This window comes from Siniperca chuatsi, linkage group LG9 (assembly GCF_020085105.1).
Source record: "Siniperca chuatsi isolate FFG_IHB_CAS linkage group LG9, ASM2008510v1, whole genome shotgun sequence".
Lineage (NCBI taxonomy): Eukaryota > Metazoa > Chordata > Actinopteri > Centrarchiformes > Sinipercidae > Siniperca > Siniperca chuatsi.
Genome location: NC_058050.1, coordinates 5,759,081 through 5,781,504, shown reverse-complemented (window position 1 = coordinate 5,781,504; position 22,424 = coordinate 5,759,081).

Genomic DNA, 22,424 nt, shown 5'->3' with positions numbered 1-22,424 from the left:
CAATCTGTCAACTAATGCACCTCAATTTAAAACTCCATGTTGGAAATCATCCATTTTACCGAAGTGTGTTTGTGTGAGACACTAAAGTTCTTCCAGCTCCGGGGCCACTGCTATCTGACTGACCTCTGACCTCTCTGGAAGTAGTAATCTACCTATAATGTGGATCAGTGCAGCGTCACATTATAATTATCTATCTAATATGCATTCTGTGCCATTGTTTTCCTGTGTTGGAGAGTGTACGTCAAAGAGAATGTGTTGGGAGGCAGAGAGGGAGAGATAGAGACGGAGTGAATGAGCAGCTGTGGCAATATTTCCAATATTTACTCTCCTCCACTGAGTGCAGTTGCTCGGGCCTTTGAGGAGCAATCAAACATCCGGAGATGGTCGAAAGATTCTCCCTTTAAGCCACAAGGTTTTATTTGAGAAAGAATACCTTCTGTTCATAGGATTTGCAGCCATTTCATTTGAATCCATCTGTTTTTAAGGTGAAAAAGAGAGAAGGGGGGAGTGAGAAAAAATAAAGCAAACAACAACAGAAAAAAAAAGCAGGCAATTGAACAGAGCATGTTTGTGCATCATATTGTGCTTGATGTAATGTAGGTCAGTGTTCTGCACAGCACCAGATAAGACACAGGGAACAAGTGTTGTGTGTACTTACAAGCAAATATCTGTCAAAATAGCAATTGACAGATCTACAAGAGCCTTCTCTCTCTCTCTCGCCATCTCTCTTCTTTTTTTTTTTTTTTTTTTTTTTGGCCAGGAAAGTGGTTCCTTCGTCATTAGCATTTTTGAAAAAAGGGCCAGAGATTTGGGCCTATCTGCCTCCACTCGCTGCTGCAAAGCCAGTCTGGCCCAGGTTGTTATCTGTGCACTACAGAGGTGCAGCTGTTTAGCAAATGGATTTGCAGATTTTTAAAGGGAGATGAGGAGAAAAAAAGAGGGGGAAGAATCAGGTATTCACAAAAACCCTCCCCAAACTGGCATTTTGTGTATGTGTTGTGTGTGTCTGCGTGCGGACATGTATGTGTATGCATGTGTTTTCTTATAAATCTTTACCTTCTGTTTTCTGAAGCCCACATTATTTTTGGAAATGGCATTAAACATAAAAAACCATGAAAAATGCTTATTCTCTCTTTCTGCACATTCCTTTATTCACTTTCCAGCCTCCCGAGGGGCCTTTTCTTCTCCTGAGCGGGCGCCATCGCTGCTCCGGTTGCCTAACTGGATCGAAGGAGGCTGGGAGTGGAAGAAGGAACCAATGGGTTTTTTTAGGTGGGGTGGGGATGCTGCTGTCTTCACCACAGCTGCTGGCAAGTGTGTCTCTTTTGTTTAATGCAATCCCAGCGAGGCCGACACTCTTACACACAAGCAAACACATTCACACAGACACACACGTGGAGGAATTCTGGCTTCAATCAAGGGCCCCCATGGGAGAGAAAAAAGGGCCCTAAGCCATTGGAGACACTGAGGGTGGTTGGCTTTCCTAAGTGGGGGTACGTATGTATGCACACACACTCTCACACACACGCTTCCCCAAACACACACCGCCTTGTTCTCTCCCTCTTAAAGATACAAACTGACAATGCCAACATATGTACACACATGGACCCTCACACATGCACAAATACACACCCTACACACACACACACACACAAACAAACAAACAAACAAACAAACACACACACAAACACACACACACACACACAGCACACAGACCGTACAGTGTGAGTGTGATCCCTCCGAGCTGCAGCCTCGGTCTCTACCAGGAGGTGTCGTATAACAAACCAGAGGATGCAGAGATTCTCTTGCAGAGAGGAGGGAGGCGAACATGACGCCCTCAGAAAACTAATGACACCCGAAACTCAGCTATTCACACACACCTGACCTGGTCATGGAACAGCAGACAACATACTAGAACACATTCTAAGTGCCAAAATGTATTAGAAAGACAGTTGAGATTACAAACAAACACAGTGCACACTTAATTACATACATTTCTTTATACAAAACTGTCTTTTAAATACATTTTGGCACTGTTCTATGTCAAAACTATGAGTAATTATCTTTAAAGGTTTTAAAGGTATATTTATAAGGTATTAGGTATACTTATAAAGATATCAGATATCTTCATTGTGCATTAAACATGTAATGTACCTCTTTACATTCAGTAATGTATATTTTAGTGAGCAATGACTATTGTACCATCTGCAACAGCAACTGTAAGTCACTCCATGCATGTAAGTTATTCATGCTGTCACCCAGTCTTCCCACTCATCCATTCTACTTAACATGCCTTGAATTTGTCGGCTGCATGTGTTTGTCTGACTTCTGTTTTATGTTCATATTCTGTTTTTTCCCCTCCTGCATTCTTGTTTCTCTGCTGCAACTACATAACAGAGATCATTAAACTTTCATCCTGTCTTGGTTAACTCCACCCATCAGGTGCAAACAAAAATTTACTGAAGAATAATTTGAAGCGCTTCAACTCAGGTCTGAGAGTGAGGCTACAGCTGACATTTTGACAAACTTGTACATTTTTGTTAAAAATCTTTAATTCTAAGTATGGAATTTAGGTGAAATGTGGCTGGAATTTAACACAACTTGGATCTGTAAACATTAAATGTACAAAGTTAAAATTGATGAAACATAAGTCAGTTTTCTGGCTTTTTTTTTTAAAGTCATCTGTACTTTTTAGTAGACTCAACTTTGAACATGTTTTAATTGACATGAAATAAACAAATATTATATTTTACTTTAAATTTTACTTACATATTCTTCCAGTCAAAAGGAATATGGGCACTATGGACAGCCACTTCCCATCATGCTTTGCCAGTATGCTGTTTTCTCACGTCTTTCCTAAACTCCTCAAAGTGTTTATTCTCAGAAACACCTTTGACCTTTGGTTTTGATGCTCCAAAAAGTCAAACTGATTATTTCAGTCGTGGGTGCCTCTCAACAATTAACTGCACACAGACTATTTACAGACTGATTAATGACAGCAGACTCAGGCTTATACTGAAGGAAATTAATTCAGATTAAGTTTCAGCATCTGTTTCATAATGTCAAGTTTTAATTTTTTAAAGCAAGAAATAAGATATTCCAAAAGTTAGAATCAACAGATGCACTACTTTGCATTTGTTATCAGTGTAATTTAATAGGCTATTGTGCTGATAAATGCTTAAATACTTTAAACTGCAGTTTAGGGGACAGTATGTGTTCTTTGTAATGACTGAACTCACTTCCAAAATTAACAAAGAAATCTATTCAAATAGAAGAGGGGAGGTGTGCAGGTGTCTTTTAATTTTATTCATCTTCTTCTTTGCTGAGCCATTAGTGGGTTTTGTCTTTGCCCAACCATTGTGTGGGCGGCAGAGCTAACAATTAAACTATTGTTAAGACAATTGAGAACTGATAAAACTGTATTTAGACAATGTAATATTCAAATGTTGCTTTACTATAATTACTATTAAACCATTTAACCTTGAAATATTTTCAGCAGGGAAGCTGAAGCTCAAAGAGGCAGCTGGTATAAAGTTGAGGAATTATCAAATGTCAAAGTTGGTGAAAAACATAAAATGTGTTTATTTAAAATTGTTTTTAATGAAGAGAAATCAGTTTTCCACTTCAAGAATTTGTCTTTCTGTTTTACAAAGTTAATTTCACCTTTGCAGTTTGCTCCGTGGGCTGCAGGAGATCAGGTGAACCGGCTGTTGTCAGAGCGGGTGACAAATGGGTGCAAAGTAAAAGGTTTTTTGAACTTCATCAGTGGTTCTAACAGATGCTGCCTGTCCGTATGTTCCTCCCCTCTGCCAGAAATATCGGGCTGAGAATTCAGAGAGGCGATCTATAATTTAACGTAACAAGTGACAGTTCATATGCTGCAGCAGCAAAGAGCCACAATAGAAGTGCATCTCAGTGTTGGAGATCCAGGCTCGCCTCAAGCCATCGCCTCCTCCCTTAAAGTAGAGTAGGAGTGAGGGAGGGTGAAATAGGGAAAGAAAACACCAACACACACACACACACACACACACACACATATCCCCTATACCTTGCTCTCGGAAAGAAGAACCTCCAGTGTGGCATAATGACTTTGCAGGGAAACAATAAGAAATAAATACCTTGGAGCTCCTCTATTAGTCAACACTTAAAAATCGTTTTTTTTCCCCCTCCTTCCCTCTCACTCACTCTCTCTCTCTCTCTCTCTCTCTCTCTCTCTCTCTCTCTCTCTCTCTCTCTCTCTCTCTCTTAATGAGCCTCTTGTTGGAGAGGTAACTAGGGCTGCCGCTCTGCTCCGCGGCATTCACGATGAGGAGACTGTTCGCTGTAATCACATAGAGGCTTGAGATAGAGGGAGCATGGATTAGCTACTTTACCATGTGAGGAGTGTTTAACATGGCACCCGACACCGTGCTCTTTCCTGTCTTCACTAGACAAACACTCACTGTCATTAATTTCATTTGCTTATCACAATCCCTCCTCTCCTATTTTCTCTTTTTCTCCTCCACTCCCTTCATCCCTCCAAAAACCTTTAATTTGGACCCTTCCTGCTTTTTCAATTCAGGCGTCAGTGCAAATTATTGCCGCCCGCTGCTAAGAATTACTAGGTAAGGAAGCTAAATGAAGATGAAGAATTGGAAAATGTTTCCAGTTGGAAGAATGTTGATTACCAGGGCCGGGGTCCTGGAGGATTCCCCACTATTTATCCTCATATTTTGGGCTGCCTCTCCCTTCCGCTCCCCTCCATGCTTCTCCTGGGGCCTTGGAGAAGCAGCTTGCACTCAGCGCTGCCAAAAGAATTTATTAGTGCAAATGGTATTGTAAGCCCTATGGAAGGCATACCTTATGTGAAGATTTAAAAGATATTAGGAGGATGGCGCAGGCGGGAACCCAGGTGTGCCTGGTAATAGCCATTGTCTTGAGTGTGTGCGTGCGTGTGTGTGTATTTACATGTGGCTCAGTGTGTTTACAGAGCTTCTGCCTGGGAAGACAAGAGGAGGAGCACAATGCACCCAAGACACCAGAGCAGACTGATTCTGGTGTGTACATACAGCACATATCTCCATCATAAACCTGTGGTGATGTCTTTCAGCAGTCTATAATAAAGCCAGACCTGGCTCAGAAAGTGACTGGAATTTTTTTTTCAGCGTTTGTTTTATTTGCCTGGTGCGCCAGATGGGTGGGGTTTATCACGTAAGGACAGTTCTGATAGGTTTAGGTACGCTGTCAGTCACAGAAAAGGAAGTGAACGCCAAATATTTTCAAGCTGATTGTTCTGGCTTCCTGTTGTGGATGAAGTAATGTCCTTAATTTCTTGCAGTTTTAGGAAGGGAACCTATTTTGTGGCAGATTTTATTTGGGGAGCTTGGGATGGAAGACACTGTTATTTCTTGTAATTTAATGTATAATGTAAGAAGTTATGTTTTTGTCTGACCAATGTTTCACCACGCTTACAGTATTTTGGGGGGTCTTATAACTCCTTGTAGGCTGGGCACTTCTCTGTGCATGACATGATAAATGACATCACTAACTAATTAACTATGTATGTATAGAGAGGTCATTTTGTTTGTCTTCAATGTAAAGTTGAAGTTTTTACAAGACGTTTCTAATGATTTAGACATGACTGATTGTAATTATTCTATTTTATTCTATATTTGCACATTAAAAATACGTTTTATTTAATAAAGACAAACTATGTCCATTTCAAAATAAATTTTTACCTCAAAAGCTAAACTTGTAATGATTTCAGGCTTCCGTACCGGCTGTAGCTGTTTTGGTGCTTAAAATGCGTATTAAGTGTAGTATGGTAGCAACACCTTATCCACATTATGCAGCTCAATTATTCCATGAGCAACACCTGCAAAACAAATTTGGCATTCAAATTTGCTGAGGATGATCAAACAACGCCGAAACACTGTCATTATTTCTCCCTCACATACGGCAGCGAGGGGAGGAGAAAAAAAAAAGACTAGCTTTTTTTTCTGGATGCACTGAATTAACTATTCAGCTGGAAGCAAACTTCATTTTATAGGTTTCATTCACCTCATTTCCCAAAGTGTATTTAACTGCCATTGCAAAAACAACAACATAAATTGATTTGGATCCACAAAATCTCACCTGCCAGAAAAAAATCAATCTGAAGAAACTTTTTTGGATACCTCATTCAAGTATTGATGTGTAAGGCCTCTCCTTTGATAACTTTTACACTAAAGCTACACTACACTACAGAGATATTTTCTTCACTGGTATCGTACAAGAAGCTCTCTGAAACCCAGAAGTTTATCCAGCCCATTAAACTAGCCTTGCACGCTGACGCTAGATAAAGCGAAATCAGGGCTAATGAATTGCGCTTCCCCCGATATAATTCTGTAATAGCTATAATCAGGCCGTTCTGAGCACATGAATATACATGGCCGGCATCAGCTGCAATCCTGTTGGTGGTCAATATTCTTGAAGCTTTGCCAGTCAAGGAATATTCCTGCTTCCCTGCTCTGCCTTAATGTTATCAGGTAACACACACTGGCATTAAATCCCACAACAAAATAAAAGCCTCTTTTTGGAAGCCTTCACAGCAGACAATGCGGCTCTCACCAAAAGCCCTTTAAGTGTTCGTGTTTTAATGTCATTACGGCACCACGAAGCAGCACACAGACCGGGCGGGAGGAGGAAAGCAAAAAAAAAAAAAAAAAAAAACAGAAAAGAGCTGCAGCTTGAAAAGAGAAACCCTACACAAGACCTCAAGGTACATTTGCTCTGAGCAGAGACAAAAAGACTCGAGCAATGGCAAAAACAAACAGGATGGGTTTATTACGTTTATGCAGTGAATAGTGGAACAACGGCCTAGGCAGTCCTCGCTGACAGCTTCTAAAGCCGCAGATTTGTGCCCATTAGTCACACATTTTAGCAAGAAGGTGGCTTCTAAAGTGCATTGATAGGGATTACAGTTCTATCCTTTCCTGTCTTTCTTTCAGCACTGAAACATGCTGCTGATTCCTGAGATGCCAGGAGGTTTCTGCAAAGAAAAGAGTGGGGGAACTATTGTATTTGTTTTCTAAAATGGCAATCCATAGGGTATTAAGGGGCTTAATCTGTGATTAATATTTTAATGAACAAAATAAGCAGCAAATGCTGAAGTTTACACCGTCCCACACCACAGGAAGGTTTATTTACATGCTGTCTGGGAGAGAGGGAGAGAAAGAGGCAGATGAATGCAAAACACGTTCAGTTGAGATTACATGGTGGCACTTGGGTGCGATTACACCACGAGGGATTTGAATAATCTCAGTTTATTGAGTTTGAGATATTTTGTAATCGTAGATTAGTTTTAACAGGGACATTCTTAACCATACTCTTCAAAGCTAGGATTAAGACAGATAAGAGTTTGTATTAGTGAATCCAAAATCAGTATTTCAGGCCCTTTCAGTCCTTTTGCACCCTAAAAATTTCTTCATTTTGGCTGAGTTTGTATTTTTGACCTTTATTCTTCCAGGGAAAGTTGTTCAATATTCAGTGACACCCTGCTTTACTCCTTTATGGCCGAACATGCTCACAGCTGCAGGATGCTGCCACTATAACACAGCACAGTCTTTGTCTGGTCTGGGTTAAATGCCTTGCTCATGGGCCCTCTATCAGAAGAACTGGCAGATGAACAGGTTTAGTCTGTGGTTTGTGTTAAAATAAGTAAGTTAAGTTAGTAAGTCACATAAGTTACCTATGTAACTAAAAATAAGTCAACGTTGACCTTTGGTTTCACACGAGACACAAACAGCAGTCTCCTGGGTAAAAGTCCACTTCAGCCTAAAAATTAATGCAAATATGGGTCGTAATAAGCTGCTTGCACAGACGACTGTATTTTTGGGTAGGATGGTCTGAACAATTCTGAGGTGCTTCCTTGCAAGTTATTGCCTGACTTCTTTATTAAAATGACAATAGTCTGTTTTGTGCCCCCAGAATTCTGTGACCTGTAGTATTAAACTGCATTTGCTGTTACCAAAAGTAACTAGGTGTCACCAAATCAACCAGGACTGAAATTTTAAGGATTGCCACTTCAGCAGCTATAGTTACTTGTTACTTTTCAGATTAAGATTTTATATATTCAAAACATATGATCAGTTTATAAAATATGATGCATTGTTACAGATTAAACCATCCAACAGAATATGAATTAGTTCAAATTGTCTCAATCTAGACAAACTACAATGGTAAAGTACTGCGTACATATTAATAACACTGACAGGGGCCATTCTGCATGATAAGTACTTTTAGTTGCTAATACTCCTGATTCTAATCCAAGACAAGACTTTTGGTCAAGTTTAGAATATCTCCTCGCGGTCCGCTAGCTGTCAGTTCTGTGCGTCCTCTCTGGCTGTTAGCTTCGTAGCAGCAACTGTAGGGACAGTTTGCTAACCCACAACCTAGCTAACGTTAGTTACATTACATGCTGTGTCGTTGTTCGTTGGTCGCTGGTATTGGATTTCTCCATAATCGCATACCCCACCTTTAAGTACAGTTTTGAATGCAGGACTTTTACTTGTAATTGAGCTTTTTCATAGTGTGGAATTGTTACTTTTAAGTAACTTAAGTAATACTTTGAATTATTCTTCTATCACTGTTGGCTTCTGCCACCTGCATTAATACATTTTTAAAAAAGTCATCCCGTCAATTAATAAATGCACGCTTTCACTGCTATTTCAGTAAAAGCATGCAATAGCCTAATTCAAATTCTAAAAATATGCATGAGGGCTATAAAAAGTGGAGTTAGTTTTTTCACCTGCAGTTATCAATTTAGAAATCATAAGGTGTCATTTATTCGTGAAGAAGACGAATATGAATATAATCACACCTGAATGCCTTTTTTCAGTATATTTGCTCATCTTTTCACATTTAAAAAACTTTGGAGGCCTAATAATCTTTAGAGGGAAATGGCTTGATGTGTAAAATGAAAAAAACATCTCAAGTGGGGTCTTGCGAGCGCTCAGATCTACTCCCATGACCTCACTCACTGCTGGTTGTTTCAAAGCATAGAGGAAAGGAAAAAAAAAAACATTAGATAACCATCAGTGTCTCCAATATCTTTCCTCAAAGAGGCTGAAGGCCCACACTGCCTATAATTGGATTTGATTTGCACTCCCAGCATCAGTTAGGGAGATTAAGGGCAAGCACAAAAATCCCCACGATTCCTTTTCATCCAGATGACAAGAAAGGCCTAACAGATCCTGAAAGGAATATTTGTGACGGAAACCTTCACGTCTCCTCGCACAGAGGCTGCTGGAAATGACAGTCCTGGGGAACAATGAACACATAATAAAAATGTAGATTATTATGGGTGTCTCAAGGATTTGTTTGTTGTTTTTCCCGCATCAAAGTGGGAAGGAAAAGTGCCGCTCTGTACCTGGATGATCAAGACGCAGGAAACAAAAAAATTGAATTCCTCAACAACTTACAACAGGGTGGAACAACAGTTTACTTGTTACAAAATGCCAACTAAAGGTAGTTAAAAAGTTGTACTGTACAGTATATAGAGAGACCAAATCTTGCCAACAAAAGCTTAGTCAGAATAATACAAGACTTAACTTATTTTTCTTCCTCTTCATTGCCTGTGGGGAGAGTGAGGTTCTGTTCTGGCCTGATAAGTCATCTATTTGAATGGATCGTCATTCTCACAGGTATGTAAATAAAAAAACAACCCATATTCCTCTCCCCTTTATTCCACTCTTTTGACAACGAGCAATGCTTACACTAGATTAAATCACCATCAATAGACTTCCCCACGCTCGGGTGTCGTATTCACTCTACCCCATGCCAAAAGACTAATATTAGTATCTCCAGAAAATAATCTCTCTTTATTTCGCAAGTTCCCCGCTAAGGCATTCACATTCGCATTTATCAGAGGATTTAAATGCGGATGAAATAGTATATAAGCTGGATCCCCTCAGGAGAGGTTCTCATTCTCTTGTATTCTTTCAGATGAGGAGAGAAAAAGAGAGGGAGCACGCTGCACCTTGGCGGAGAAAAGGGAGGAGGAGGATGCCGAGGAGGAGGAGGAATTAATTTTTCCCCTCTGGGAGAAACACATGCTGGATCTCAAGAGTTGGAGTGAATCTTCCCATCTTGCTCTGATTGGCATGGGGGTGGGGTTGTAGAAAGGATGAGAGGGAAAGAGATGCCATGGTTGTTAATAATGATTTATTTTGTGTGGAATGTGAACAGTGTTTTGGTGGGTGCTTGTCGGGTGCAGTGGATCGTCTTTACAGTAGGCTTAACTGTATGTCTGTGAGTTTCACTTTAGCTTCAGTATATGTTATAATCAGGCAGGTAAGACGCAAACAACACTTGTTTCACTGTATCTGAAATTGAGCAAAGACAAAAACTTTGAACCAGGTTTTAATACCTGAAAAAAAAAACTAAAGACATGAATAACCAAGATTAGGGCTGCAATTAACAATGATTTTCATTATTGACATTCGGATATTTTCTCAATTATTGTCTAAAATGTCTATATAAGGTCAGAAAAATCATAATTTTTCACAATCACAATTTCATAAAATGCAAGGTGATATCTTCATATCACTTGTTTTGTCCAACCAACGGTCTAAAACTCGAATATATTCAGTTTGCAGTCATTTTAGATAAAGAAAAGCAGAAAATCCTCATAAATTAGAAGCTGGAACTAGATAATGTTTGGCATTTTTGCTACAAACAAGACAATTGTGAAAACTTGAGAATCTTAAGAAAATAGGACTACATTTTATAGCTTGTTTGCTTACTGTATGGAAATTGATTCATATATTGTACAAACACAGCTTTAAGTGTTAATCGGTGACATACTTAAACAAATACAATGGCAAACTACAGTCTTTATCAAGTTCATGAAAGCCAACTTTGTTTGTAAAGCCCAATATGACATACAATGTCTTACAGCTCCTGAGCAAAACTAACCCTAAACTCTATAAGAAGAAAAGGAAAAACAAAGAAAGATGCAGAAAACCCATGAAAAGATCATGATTATGACATTTAAACTGTGGTTAAGGTATGGTTATGGTTAGGCAACAAAAACATTTGGTTAAGTGACTACAGGTAATAAAAAACCCAAAACATTAATTGCAGGTCTTTGACTGGACGTAAATCTCCTGCAGTCTCCTGCATTAAACTAAGATTCACTACAAGCCCATCCACCAACTGGGCCGCCACACTCTTGCTACAGGAAGGGCACACTACTTTGTGCATTGGCATTAACTGTAAATCATGAGGTGCAGAAGCGTCCAATATGGATGTAATCCCTAAGGATCATGGGTAGAAAAAATATACCCTATTTATATTGTTTAGAGTCTCGAATCCAAAAGGGTGCTCAGGTACTGTAAGTGAAGGCTTAGGTTGAGGGTTGAGGAGGTGAGTGGAACTGAGGTTTGAGCATTTTTTTTACCCAAGTCCCCACACACTGTGGCCTCTGTAGACACAGGACCAGAACCCTCACCAGCTTCTTGCCTGAGAACATGGCAGATTGCGTTCACTGCAAAACACGACCAAGGTACCATTACTGGGTGTTGAACTCCCGGGTCTCTGTGGTGCTGGGCAGCAACTTTGGAGTGGTGAAGGTTTCTCTCAACCCTGTGTCTGGTAGGTCTTTCACCAGGATGGAACCGACAAAAATGAAGCACCAAACTAATCTAAAGTTAAAAGACCTCAGAGCCCGCCCACTATGTTTGATTGACAGGTAAAGTGCAGCAGTGAGTGCCACACCAGAGATGGAGTGAAAATAAAAACAAGACTCTCACAGATTACCACTTTAATATTTGATAGCGTGTGTGGGCTTCCTACCACTTAGTATAATTAAATCAGTCGAGACCTCACTTATAAAGACTGAATTTGGACGCCATTTATGTCGTATTGGGTTTCATTCACTCAAACAAGTGGGACGTTGGTTTTATCATGACAGACAGAAGAAAAAGAAAAAAAAAATCATACCCGATGTTTGATGCATTTACACAACAGACGCACAGATAATGCAGTTAATGGCCAGACGTCTAGCCAGACACTGTCCTCTGTGTGTTGATGGGTAGACAGAAGGCTGAGGAGCTGCACACAGATCAACCCATATTGACTCAATCTATTGACAAATGAATTTGGGGGCAAAGTCCTTCTGCGAGTTGTTGATTTAGGTGTCACAGTTCATTCCTGTTGGTGCCAACACTCACAACACATCTCTGCCTTGATCTGACAGCAAGCTGTGAGTTAAAATATCCTTTTATTAAAGTATAATATATCAGAATTTTACACAATTATCATAATGCAGCATGTTTCCATAGCTCTGCTCATTAAGAGAGAATGGTAAACTGTGAAGAGAAGCCTGCAAATATGAAGCATATCATAGTGAGCCATTAAAAATTCTGAAATAATGTCTGTGAATTCAAAATGGAAATGAAATGAATGCAACACAAAGTTTGTTTTCTGCAATATTATAGTCAACCGACTACATTAAAAAGCAATTAAAACTAACTATTGCATTACAAGGAAATGAATTAACTTTCAGCGCATTGAAATGCATGTTTTCTCAATAAGCATCGTGTAAATGAAACTCTTCATTAAGGATTAAGAAATAATAAAGAAAATTAGTCTGTACTATGAGCCTTTAAAATGTTCATTATTAGCTGTATTTGCTTTAATGAGCTGTCTGAGGAAAAAGAATAAGTGGAGAGAAAAATCTGCTGTAGACTTTAATGCCATGATAACTTGATCAAGTTTCCAAGTTCATATTGGGGGGGAAGTTAATGAAATGAAGAGAGATCAGCCGATTTCATTTCAGCAACTTCTCGACTTTATACAAAGATGCAGCAGGTGTTGGCTCCCGAGAAGAATTTTGGGTAAATATTGATCCTGTAAATATGTGTGCTGTTCACACCCTCCCTGTTTCTCCCTTCATCTCTCTTTCCCTCCTTTCAGAAAGATGCATCCTCTCTGCAGCCAACATGGGAGCTAGTTAAGTGAGGTATCATCTTCAGTCCGCAGCTAGCCCACCATATCCCACAAGGCCATTGTGGGTAGGGTACAACTGTTGCGAGTGGGTGGCACATCTGTTCCCTGAGACAGGCAAGGCCCCCAGGGTCATCACGCGCCTCGGCTAGCGTTTCACGCGCATCACTAATAACCGCTCTGGTATCTCTGCTTAGCTGGAGACAAAGGGCCTTGACGGGTGCCACTCGCCTTCAGATCTGAGCCCAAACATTTCTAATAGAATAAGTATTAAATATCATGTTTACCTTATTCTCATCGTTCGATCCATCTGGCGTACCATTCACACCAAACAGGTTAAGTATATTCAAGATATACACGTCTGACATGGAATAAATTTGCAGTCAATGGCGCAGGTTCTTGATTGAAGCACCATATGTACAGTGCTGCTGTATGCTATAGTTGCCAGGTTTCAGAGGCACGGGAGTTTGTGAAAATATGCAAAGACACAATGAGGACAATTTATGGAATTAAAACTGTCTCAGCTTACCCCGCGAACTTTACTGTAAGAATATTCAGAATCACAACTGTACGGCTTTTGTCAAAGTCAGGAGTACTCCCTCCTACAATAGCCAGGGATATGTGCGCCCCCGCACCAAACTAAAAGTTTAAATCCAACTCGAGCTCTGAAAGAGAAAGCGGACAGAAAGGGGGAGATTGTGTGTTCATGTTTGCAATCCCTGTGCACGGTTAAAAGAGCCGGAGGGGGGGATGAGGGTGGGCCAGAGATGGAGAGAGAGAGTCAGGTGAGTTTGTGTTGTGTGTTGGAGGTAGAAAAAGAATAGCTTGCGTGCATGCATGTGTCCATGGGGCTGGTTCATCAGCTCACCGGGAGCAGTGATGGCTCTGGTAGTAGAGGGCGAGCAGAGAGCGTGGAGGATGAAACATGGGGCCTAATCCTCCACATGTGGCGTCTTTTTCCCCCGCTTTTTTTTTTTTTAAACGAAAGCCAACTGGAGCCGTTCTTTGGACTCTAGGCCAGGGGCTCCAGGAAAGCATTGCCTCCAGCCAAAGCACATAGTGTGAAATGAGAAGCTAAAGCTTGAATGTGCTTTTGTTTATCAGAAAACTGCACTCTAAGTGGGATTGGCAGTGGAGAGGCCCAAACTCCATAAGTCATATAGACTGGCTCGGGCCGAAGTGGGGATGGCACAGCAAGGTTTCAAGCTTGAGCGGTGCAGGAAAGGCAGCTCGTCAGTTAGCCACTTGGCAGCCTCTCTCCCCCTTCATCGCCCCACTGCTATAATCTTGGTTCCAACACAAAGGGGGGATCAAAGAGGTCAATCTAAAGTAGGAAAATATGGTCACAAGTTGAGAAAATAGAGGCGAAGAAACATTTGATATCCACCAGTCTGGTTGGAGCAGCGTTAAGGGAACTCCACATGTCAAACCTAAGCTGAGGGAATTGGGGACAAAGATTTCTGGGTGAGAAGAGGCCAGCAGGGTGCCAAAGACCGATCAATTTTAGAGATGGATTGTATGAGGAGATCCATGACCACAAGGCTTTTGGCTCTAAAGTGGCACAAAGATAACTTCAAAGTAGGCAGAAAGTTATGAAGGGGCTCAGAGCTTTGGATGAATCTGAGACAGACTGGAGGACGAGGTGGAGGATTCAGCAGGGACAAGCACAGTGTTCAGGGGAATCTGACTTCAACCGATTAACTTCTGAGTCCATTTGTGAGGATGTTGAACTTGAGAATATATTCTGCAATTAATTTTAATGAATTTCCTTCTAAATTAATTCACATAGAGTCTGAAGCCTCGATCTGCAGAACTCACAAGTTCTGTATGACTCCAGAGGTAACAGATGAATGTCAAAGTGAAGTACAAGGAAAACTCACATTGCTGCCAATAGTTGTTGCAAAAGTCAAAAAACGATTTCAGTCATGTGAAAAATAACCACTAGTGTTCCAAAAGTTTGTCAAGAGGGGGCAATGCCCAGCAGATGTTGACACACACAAACAGCACAATATTGTTTTATGGTACATGGTGCATTTTTATGTAAAATGTTGGATAATATTTGGAATTGATCACAAAGACATCTAGGCCCTGATTTCAAGATTGTTAAGCAGCTACAGACCTCAACAAACATCATCTAATCTTTCTATTAACAGCAGAGCAGACTGCCTTCTGTACATCAAAAGTCACTGTCACAAAGTTTGCTGTTGGCCTTTAATGTGCCTGTGATCTTGCAGTCACTATTAAACGTCAGTGTTGCCAGGGGAGAAGCAGGCTGTCAGAGCCGCAACAGTAGCTACACTCATTTGGCCATTTAGATGTGAATCTTTAGTAATACATAAACATTTCCTTCACTGCTTTTCGTTTGAACCTTTATTTTTAGAGAAAGCATTTCCGGATGTCCTCTTTACATTAACATAGTTACATATATTCAATCCGAGCTGAGATACTGAACTCTACTGGACAGCCTAGTCTCATGAAATGATCAGAAATAAAAAGCAAAAATGTCCTCCCATACCCAACAATAAAGTTACATTTCTGCAGTGCTAAGGGATCACATGAATGAAAACCTGAAGTGGTTTGGCACTGTAATAGTGTGGCAGAAGGGTAGGATGTGGAGTTCAGAGGGTGGTTGGGTGTATGCAAACTCTGGTTTAAATCCCAACTGTGATGAAAAAAAAATTCAATTAAGTGTTCATGTTTAATGTGACCAAAACCTCCCCTACCTCCAACTGTTTGCCTAACCCTAACCCTCCAAAGTAGATTGGGCTGAAAGGGTTGACGTAAAGCAAAACAGTTTGATGTTGGAGGGGGTAAATCTTGAAATCAATCTTTCCAGGTTATTCTAGTATTGTTGCAGCATTTAATGCTGAATTGGGTTGAGTTGTTAAGAAGTACTGTATACCAAATAACCACAATGTCCCCAGTTTGATTTTTTTAAGAGAAGAGAAGTATTGCTAAATGACTTGCAATTGGTTAGGAAAAAGTGTTGTCTTGAAAAAGGAAGATGGCAGTATGGCGACATGCTGCAAGCTACTACAACTGTGTGTATCTATGTAGCACTGTGTGTGTAACACTGCGTGATAGCATGACTGTGTACTGTGTACATGTTGACTGGAAGGCAGCCAGGACACAAGTTTTTTATTGTATGAAAATTCACTATTTATCATATTAATACATATGACAATACAATCCTTGGAATTATGCACCAGACATCCATAAAATGTATGTAATAATGCAATCATAAAAAAAAGATTACACCATGACTATCTAACAAAACATTGTTGTGTGCAGCCAAACATATTTCAAATCCACAAAACTTTATTTTAAATTCTAGTGGAGATCCTAAAGTTCCCAAAGACACCAAAAATGTCAGGTGGAATTTTGGGTAAAGGTCTATAAAATGATGCCCACAACATCTAGAATATTTCCATTTGATTAAATGGTGCTGCCAGGTTTGAATATTTCATTCACATAAACATCATAAACATTGTATAGAGCTATATAGCTCTAATGAAGACTTGGAAAAAGCTGGTCTAGAATATATAAGAAATATATTTTATGAGTGATATTGTCAGATAGCATGGACAATGATAAGATGATTTAAACAACCTCAAGCCTACTTAAGTAGAAACAAAAGAGGAAAACTGTGTGTTAGGGGGTTAAAACTTAAGAATACTCAAGATCAAGAGGTAAATCTAAACTTTAAAGGACGCCTCTGGTGATATTCTGTATTTTTCTTATTATCAACAAATGTTATGAAAACACCAAAACAAACTAATTACTACGAATTACTACTACTAACAAGTATTGTGTGTGTATCCAAAGCCTGATATGTCTTATTCCTCTGTGTCATGAGCTCCATTGTTGATCAGTGAGCCACACCGTTGCGCTGGCTGACACGTTCCTTCATTACAATGAACATGGGCACTGTCGTCGAGTCAATCCCACATACACCGTCCTGTTGCAATAAATACTTACTAGAGCACCAAATGTGTATTTATCTGCGGCTGAAAATAGTCCCATAAAAATCCAGTTTGAGTAACATTTGCTATTAACCACAGTGCCCAGCAGTTTTAGGAAATTATTTCCTCTTTTTTTTGTATTAAAGTATATATTTGTGCCCCTTTTTTTTAAAAGTGCGCCTTCAGTAGGAACCAATGGGCTTGGGGCTGAGAGTCACAGACAGGGTAGGGATGTTTGACAGTGTTGAAAGATGGACTAACACATAACAAAAACATAGATTGTCACCAGTCTTATCCAGCCACATAATATTTTTGTGGTGGAAGAGTGTGAAAGAAGATAATTCGTGTCCACAATACATAACCTGTATTTTAGCTTTTGTGCTTGTTTCACAAAAGCCTGTGTTACTTTCTCGACTAATCAGGGGTTACTGTAAATGTGTCATTCAAGCACTATCCATAGAAGTATCCACTGTATCGTTGATTTTGAAAGGATTAAGGTTGTTACTGACTTTCTAAGTCAATCCAGGAATTTCAAGAGGCAAACATCCAATCTCAACAAATCTGCTTCAACAGAATCTGCTGTGAAATCATTCTCATTGATATCCAATACACTTGAGGGCCAAGATACTTTGCGGCTGGTGCTGTTAAACAACACTGCAACACAAAGCCAGCACATCATCGCAGTGCATTTACTCCACTGCAGCAGCCCTGCGTTACTCTTTCATTTAAAAAGCTGTACCACTTTCAGTCACTCGAGGACAGACACAAAGAGCAGGCGCTTTTCAAAGGGCCCATTGTGGAGCCCAGTGAAATTATTCAATTAGTGAATTTAGCACCTGATCTGGTTAGCCAGTAGCCCCGAGGACTCTACAGCTGCATGGGAGAGAGAGAGAGAGAGAGAGAGAGAGAGAGAGAGAGAGACATAAAAGAAGAGGGGGGGCTGGACAGACCAGACGGTGTAATATTCATTACCTCCTACTCCCCCCTGTTTTATGACAGCAAAATTACCCAGTATTCATATCACACACTGTAAAATATTGCTTTTCATAACACACATCCATCGCTCTTTACAGTGCATGATATTATCACAAATTGTAAGCATACATGCATTTTGTAAAACAGATTGTAGATTTTGTAATTTGGAGGTTTAATCGGCTACATTCAGCCTGATGTCCTCACACATACGACATGACACTGTGGTTTTTAGAAAACAGGAAGGAAAGCAGATGTATGTGGACACGTCATGAAAGGAAAAGATTTCAAAAGCTGAAGTCCTACAGATGGTCCTACATCTTTTCATGTCACACTCTTACTTAAAAGGTACAATCAACGTTATATTTGGACCACCTACATTTGATATACGGTATAATTACACAGCCCATTATCCTAGGAATTACATCCATATTTGAAGATTCTGCACCTCACGATTTCCAATGCCAACGTTCAGTACCAATGCAGAAAGTAATGTCCCCTTTCTGGGCAGGGGGGTGGATGGGCATGTAGTACATCTTGCTTTCATGCAGGAGACTAGAGTGTGCGTCCCATCATGTCTTAGTTAAATGTAGAATTCTGGCAGTCAAATTTAATCGGTCTGGAAGTGCTTTGAACTACAAATCACCAAATCAGTGCTCACCAGAAAAGAAATCAGATGTGAAAAACAACTAAGCAACACGCGCAAGGATTACAAACATGAAAACATTTACAAAATTCAAAAATCAACATATTTGCATAAATTACGTTCAGCTGTCAATATGATTGACCCTTGTTTTCTCAAAATGTGACATTATTCATTTATATTAACATGTGATCAGGAAGGGAAACACTGCTGAAGTGAAATCACACACTTGTGCTTTAAACTGTTTGGCCCTAATTCATGGCCAGTCTACCTCCACTTCCTTGAGGTTGTTAAGACAGACTGTTATAGATCCAAAGCAAATCAAAAGTGTTGTAACCTCACCAGCCATCTGGATCTTGGAAGCTCTTTTTCAGTTTTCAGAACCGATTGCTTTGCAAAAAAAAAAAAAGAAATTTGAGCCTGATGAAGCCAGATGGCTCACAAGGTTAGAATTGTTCAACACAGCCCTTTAAAAGAGATGAGCACCAGTGGCTACATATATTACAGTAACATGCCATGTCTTCTGTATGAGCCTCAGAGCACTGTGATCATTTTGTCAAAAATGAATCTAATAAACCGCATTACCAAAGTGGAGAAAAATGTTTTTTCCTTTTTCTGATATGTATGGTAGATTCCTTGATCACTATAATTAGGAGAACTCTAATGAGGCAATTATAGACAACTGATGAAAGCAGTTTGATGAGTTTTACACAAAAAAGAGTGAATATCTGGAAAAAAACAGCAATACGTGTAAGTTTGAACTGACCCGAGTAATTAAAGGCCGTGTAAATACTTACTTCCAAATCAGCTACATTAAATATTAATCATGCAGGTGCTGGCCAAACATTTCCCAGAAGTTGTGGGCAAACTTCAGAATCAAAAAAACAACAAAAAACACAGCAGTGTATTAAATCACAAATTTCATTTTAGAACTAGCAAAATAGCACATTCAGCAGCCAGTTGTTTCACTTTGAGCATTTTTATCATCTCAGTCTGCACACTTCTCGGTGTGTGCAGAGACTCGAGCTGTAATCCACTCTGAAATGCAACGACTGAGACGAGAGCTTCAGCAAAACTGTTTAGGCTCAGATACCTAATTTACACTTGCAGCAGTGCAGCAAATACTTTCAGTTCTCAGGGCAGATAGTGAGCTGGTAGCTTATTGTTAAAGATCTGCCTGAAGGCCAGCTAGGCTCTGACAGACACTAAACTGAACAGAACAAGATAGTTTGCATGAGCGGCATCAAAAATGTTAACAGCAAGTTTTCACTTTATGGAATGATCAGAATCAATATGGATTTCCTCAGACTACTTTTGACAACACAAAAAAATCTCTTCCTTCATCATTGTCTTACTTTTAAAAATATTAGGGATCATACCAGTGGTTTTGCATGTGTTATCTGATTTACTAATCTATTTTGTCTGTGTACAATATGGAAATCTATCAGCAGACTCTTGAAACTTGCTTGGGTTGTGTAAATGTTGCATTACTGTTGCATGGACTTAATATCAGTATTAATAATATAGAGATGGGGAGATGTCTGACTGAGGCAAAGGCAGCAGCACTGAGCAGATTGATCACCTGTGACTCCAACATGGCGGCACGCTGAAGCTAGATACCATCTGGAAAACTTTGCTACCCTGCGAGTTTACTAGGAAGTTGTTTTTCTTAAACTAGAGAGCATCATAACGCTGATTAATCTGGTCTGCTCAAAAGAACCATTGTCCAGGCATTGTCTGCCTGAGAAAACTTGAGTGCTTTATTGACAACTGCTACAACTTATTAGTCAGAAGGGCCAAAACGTTCTCCGGAGGAGAAAAAAATAAAAACCTGCTGCTCATCTACCGATATGGACGACCTGTTCACATCTACCACTACTGCTGCTAAAGACGAAGCTCCTGCATTCACTCACTGGGAAGCTACTAACACTGGCTGTAGTACAACTGGACATTAAAGGAGCCTGGGACAATAACCAACTCAAAGGTACTGTCAGTGAATTCAATGCAAAATGGATAAAGTCATTGAGGAAAATAAAACTCTAAAAGAAACCGTAGTCGACATTCAGATGCGTAGCATGCACGACAATCTAAACTCTTTACCAGTATTAAAGAAAGCAAACCTAACAACACAGAGCAAGCTCTGAAGAAGTTTTTTTTTTACCTCCTTAAAACTTCCTTCTGGGTTGGTTGAGAACATTATGTTCCACCGTCGCCTGGGCAGCAAAAGCAATAAGCCATTAATTGCTAAATTCAAACATTACCAGCAGAAAGAACTGGTCAAAAACAAAAGCCGAAAGGTACGACCAATTCCCCAAAGAAATTTCCAAAAGGCGTAATAAACGGCACCCACTCTTCAAAGAATACTGGAATAACGGGCAACGAGTTGCACTAGTGGTTGATAAACTGTACATCGAGGGCCATGACAGTAAAGTTACACCCTGGCGTTTTTGAAACTGGATGATCTAGGCCTACATTGTGTGGACAGAATTGCACTCTCGTTGACCCGCATTCCATTGACTGTATGAACTGTTATAGTTAATGACACTTTAAAGCTCACACACACTGGGAAAGTATTGTTTCCTAACTTTCCCCCTGATTTAGTGTGTGTATTTCAACAGTGAGTCTCTCTCTCTCTCTCACTTGCATGCACGAGCACATTTTAACAATTTATTTATGTCCACATAAATAAATTGTTAAACCCTGACCCTACATAATAATTTACCACTCTCCCTTGCAGGCTGCATTGCAACAATCAAAATGTCATGTTTTACTCAGAATCAACTACCTCTTCTCAATGACCCCCGTCCAACCAACACCCAATGGGTTCAACACACTTGACTCACTACTCACAAAATTCTACTGGAAAAACAAACAACCCAGAATCAAACTCACAACACTAAAGAAAAGCAAACAACTTGGAGGTTTAAATGCCCCAAATTTCCGCCACTGTTAGCTAATTAATTACAATACATCATGAAGTGGATTCACTCAAACATTCACCATGACCCATGGTTAGAAACTGAACAGAATCAGAATGCAACAAACTCAACATCAAAGATTTACCATTTCTTTCAGCAACAATAAAAAACATAACTGCTAAAATAACACAGTCACTGCCACAACTCTGGAAGCTTGGTGGAAAATCAATAAGATCACCAATCACATGTAAATTCACCCCAATTTAGAACAACCCAGACTTCACAACAATCAACAAGCACATCTTTTTATTCATGGAAAATCACTTAGAACCTGTTTGAAAACAATACCATATTAATGCTCCATGAATTAACCCAGAAGTTTGATTTCACTTAAGAACATTTTTTACAATATCCACAACTCAGGAAAACGCAGTCAGGGAAAAAAAAAAATGATATCACACAAAATAACTTGCAACCATTAGTAAAAGATCTATTTACAATATAATATAATATACACATGTATTTCATCAACCAAAGACTCCAAATGGTTTATCGATTAATATTGATGCAACCATCTGGAAACATATTTGCAATAACATCTTCTTGATGACCAGCAACCCCAGATTTCAGCTTATTCAATATAAGACCATGCACAGAGCACGCATAACACAGTGGGAGTTTGGTTTTTGTTTGTTTGAATTAGTTTTTTGTTTTTTTATATATATACACTTTGGCTTTGTTCTGGAGTGGTAACACCTTGTCTGTAAATGCACAAATTGAATAAAATAAAAAAATAAATTATAAAAAAGCAATAATATATTTATAATTTTGAAAAACAAACCATGCAGACTTGATGTTCACTGTGATGTATTACACAACACTACAACATTCTAACAGTATATTAATACATTGAAAAAGGTATAGCCTATATTTGAAAATGATCAGAAACAATGTCATATACAT